We start from the raw sequence: 5000 nt of genomic DNA, 5'->3' as shown, positions 1-5000 counted from the left end.
GTCCTCTATTGTACAATGTAGGCATTTAGCAGACGCTCTTATTCAGAGCAGTTAAACACACATTATATCAATTCAAATGTAGAGTTAGTGTAGTGCCTCAGTAAACCGAGAATCTACAGCATCATAAAGTGTAGTTGCATTGTGTGTGTGTGTGTGTGTGTGTGTGTGTGCGTGCGTGCGTGTGTGTGTGTGTGTGTGTGTGTATGTGCACGCACGCGTGTGTGTGTGTATACGCATACATTGTAGAAGGAAAATGTGCATGTGTGTACTGTACATCCATCGTAATATGTTATGACTTGTATAGAAAAGGTCTGTGTGTGTGTGTGTGTGTGTGTGTGTGTGTAATGAAGAGAGAGAGTGCATGAGAGGGATATCTGCATCTTTGGCACCCTGTTCGAGGTGTGGGTGGATGGTAAGTGTGTTTGAGAGAGAGAATGAGAGAGAAAGAATGAGAGAGAGAGAGAGAGAGAGAGAGAGAGAGAGAGAGAGCGAATGAGTGAGAGAATGAGAGAGAGAGAGAATTAGAGAGAGAGAGAGAGAGAGAGAGAGAGAGAGAGAGAGAGAGAGAATGAGAGAGAGAATGAGAAAGAGACATACATACCTACATTATAGAGTAGTATATGTAATCTGTTTATATGTGGGCAAATAGGACCATGCATATTATGTGTAGGAATGATGTGAGAAACTGCTCTAATTCTTTAGAGCGTGTGCGTGCACGCGCATATGTCTGTGCGTGCCGTGCATGTGCCCAATCTGTGCTAGTCGTGTGATAATCGCCCTTCTGTTTCTCCTCACTCTCTCTCTCGCTCTCCCTTCCGTCTGTATATCTCTCTCCCCATCTCTCTCTCTCTCTCTCTTCCCCCATCGACTGCATGCCAGCCTGCCCCCCACTCTGCTTTGCTCTCATCCCTTCACTCCTCTTCCCCTCTTTCCTCTCTCCTCCAGCCAAAAAGGGCATTTAATTATCTCTCTCTCTCTCTGCTCCTTGTTGTCTTTTTTACGTCAATCCCTTCCTCCCTCGTTCTTTAACTCCCCCCCCCCCCACCCCCCTGGTTTTTCGCTCACGTTTTGCTGGTATTTTTTTGCTGAGTGCTGCAGTCTGGAGTAGGTGTGGTGTGGGCATGGGTGCCACACACACACGCGCACACACACACACACACACACACACACACACACACACACACACACACACACACACACACACACACACACACACACACACACACACACACACACACACACACACACACACACACACACACACACACACACACACACACACACACACACACACACAGAGAGAGAGCATGCGTGTTGCTGCTGTAGGGTTATGTAATGTATGGCTACATTATACACTATATTGTGGACTGTGGAGAGATGCCACTTTAGTGTTAATGTAACTCTGAGTGTAAAAATGGTCTCCGAGTTACAATTGCTTGAAATTAGCCTGTCACTGCTGGAGATGTTATGTGTAATTGTTGGTGGAGTGCGCGCGTGCGTGCGTACAATACATTTCTCTGAGATGGTCCATGTTCTAGTCTGATATACACATTGGTCTTCGAATGCATGCTGTGACAAAACCATATATAACAATGCATGCATTACATTTGCAATACAACAATGCATGCATTACATTTGCAAATTGCAATACATCATTGATGTATATGTCTGCATACGTTAGCTGTATACCTCTATCATGGCTGCCACTGTACACTGAGCAAAAATAAGTAACATAAAACAGACTTATGCTTACAGTAATTCATACTGAATTCACACGATGGTGTTATGTGCCGAAAATAGCCTGAAGTACAAGCTCACAATATGTGGTGATGGTGCGCATTGTGAGCCTATAGATCGGCTAGCAAACACCAGACCATAGGTAATAAACACCAGACCATATAGGTAATAAACACCAGACCATATAGGTAACACCAGACCATAGGTAATAAACACCAGACCATATAGGTAACACCAGACCATAGGTAATAAACACCAGACCATATAGGTAATAAACACCAGACCATATAGGTAACACCAGACCATAGGTAATAAACACCAGACCATATAGGTAACACCAGACCATAGGTAATAAACACCAGACCATAGGTAATAAACACCAGACCATATAGGTAACACCAGACCATAGGTAATAAACACCAGACCATAGGTAATAAACACCAGACCATATAGGTAACACCAGACCATAGGTAATAAACACCAGACCATAGGTAATAAACACCAGACCATATATAGGTAACACCAGACCATAGGTAATAAACACCAGACCATATTGGTAACACCAGACCATAGGTAATAAACACCAGACCATATAGGTAACACCAGACCATAGGTAATAAACACCAGACCATATAGGTAACACCAGACCATAGGTAATAAACACCAGACCATATAGGTAACACCAGACCATAGGTAACACCAGATCATATAGGTAACACCAGGCCATAGGTAATAAACACCAGACCATATAGGTAACACCAGACCATAGGTAACACCAGACCATATAGGTATAACACCAGACCATAGGTAATAAACACCAGACCATATAGGTAACACCAGACCATATAGGTAACACCAGACCATAGGTAATAAACACCAGACCATAGGTAACACCAGACCATAGGTAACACCAGACCATAGGTAATAAACACCAGCCCATAGGTAACACCAGACCATATAGGTATAACACCAGACCATAGGTAATAAACACCAGCCTATAGGTAACACCAGACCATAGGTAATAAACACCAGCCCATAGGTAACACCAGACCATAGGTAATAAACACCAGCCCATAGGTAACACCAGACCATAGGTAATAAACACCAGCCCATAGGTAACACCAGACCATAGGTAATAAAAGCCTCGTCCATCAATACAGTGCACACCACCTGCATGCTCTTCATAGCTTTTATTGTTCCCTGATTAGATTTGTAACCTCTGGCCTGTTGCTTATACAGGGTTAAGAGTAGCACAGAGAGAATGTGTGTGTGTGTGTGTGTGTGTGTGTGTGGTGTGTGTGTGTGTGTGTGTGTGTGTGTGTGTGTGTGTGTGTGTGTGTGTGTGTGTGTGTGTGTGTGTGAGCTGCAGTGCTTGCGTGCGAGAGAGAGAGAGAGAGAGAGAGAGAGAGAGAGAGAGAGAACATGCACTCTAAAGCAGTATTTTCTTCCTGAACCAGTCCAGGAACAAACGCAAGTCATCTATCCTGACACCCAGTTAAATTTTCTCTTTTTTCTTTTAAAAGGCAACGACGTGGAACTAACAAAGTGGCCTAGTGGTTAGAATGACTCTACCATAACTAAGAAGCAACCCAGCCTGAATCTCCACACCAATGTCTCCATTTGCGAGCTCTTGTAGCACACAGTAAGATCCTGTGTGTTAAATGACAAGTGTGTAGTCTACAAATATACGCAATGGTAAATGGTGCATTTTATATAGCGCCTTCATCCAAGGCGCTTTACATAGATTGTGCATTACATTCACCCATTCACACACACATTCATACACCGATGGCGGCGGAAACCATGCAAGGCACCAACCATGCAAGGCCCCGGGCTCTGGACAGGGCCCCTGCCCAATGTCCATAATATGGAGCTGGCCTGTTCTGACATCACACCACTCCATATTTGGGCATGCCAGACACAGAACACCATAAGCTGGCCTGTTCTGACATCACAACACTCCATATTTGGGCATGCCTGACACAGAACTCCATATAGGAATAAAGGGACAGAGAGACAGGGTAATCTGCATTTCCGGTTGTCCAGAGCCAGCACAAAAGCCTCTGCCCGGGATCTGGACCTGATCACTCCTGTATCTCCATGGATCTGGCACCGCTCTAGTATGACGTAAATTATCTTTCATTGTCATGGACATTTAATGTTTGTATTAGCACAAAAAAAAAATGTACACAGAGGAGCTTTTACTATATGTGTCGCTCTCTGCACAGCAACATTCTGGGAGTTAGTTTAACATAAAACAACGTGTGCGTGCGTGCGTGCCATATCGTATATGTGTGACTCTATTGACAATGATTTTGTCTGTTGCTGTATAGAAAGACACACCACACCCCTATAGTACAGATAGAGTCGATAGGGTCTGGATGTTCCCGGGACCCCCCGGGGACCCCCACACGGTAACTCTGTCATTTCTCAAAGATGTTTTCCAAATAATAAAGTACAGAGCACAGTATAGACTACAATACAGTACAGAGCGCAGTACAGTACAGTAACTATAACAATAAATTGCACCACTCAGTTCACACAGGTATGATTTTTGACTAAATATATTCGCCAAAAATGACTTTCCCATGCAGAAAGAGCGCCCTAGAATGGGGATGCTAGGTTTCACGTGCAGAAAAAGGTGCATAGGAATCTAACTATAAATGCAGTCTCTGTGTGTGTGTGTGTGTGTGTGTGTGTACGTCTGTAATCCACGTAACTCGAGAACCGTTTGCCCCACCGACTTCAAATTCGACACACACATTCCACACCACCACAGGGGGTGCAGTGCCCGGTTGTCCAAAACCGCCCCAAAAAGGCCTCTGTCCGGGCTGTAGAGGCTCCAACAGGCACCGCTCTAGTAGTAAAGGTAATGCATGGTTTCTGTACAGTGATGTTTCCTGAGGTTTATAGTGAGCCATATTTAGCTCCCGATAGATCAATAAAGTATTCATGTGGAATGAGGACATGGCGGCGTGTTGTTGCAGTGCTTGCTCGCGTGGAATATCAATGAGATACATGTCATAGAACAGGTTTTTCAGCCCAAGGACCCCTTAGCTGACAGAGAGAGGAGAAGCAGAAACCCCCCCACTACATATTGAATACAATTGTATCGCTGATTAAACAATTTTATTTCGTTGCACATTGTTTTGTATTAATATACTGGATTCATTTAACCACTTTTTTACTACAGTAAACCTCTAAGTACACCTCTACACCAAGCAACCAACATTCACAGAAAAATGCAAAAATTAGCTTATAGA

Source organism: Protomyctophum bolini (assembly GCF_963924005.1).
Source record: "Protomyctophum bolini genome assembly, chromosome: 17".
Classification (NCBI taxonomy): Eukaryota; Metazoa; Chordata; class Actinopteri; order Myctophiformes; family Myctophidae; genus Protomyctophum; species Protomyctophum bolini.
The sequence above is the reverse complement of the archived record's forward strand: the minus strand, read 5'-3'. Positions refer to the sequence as shown.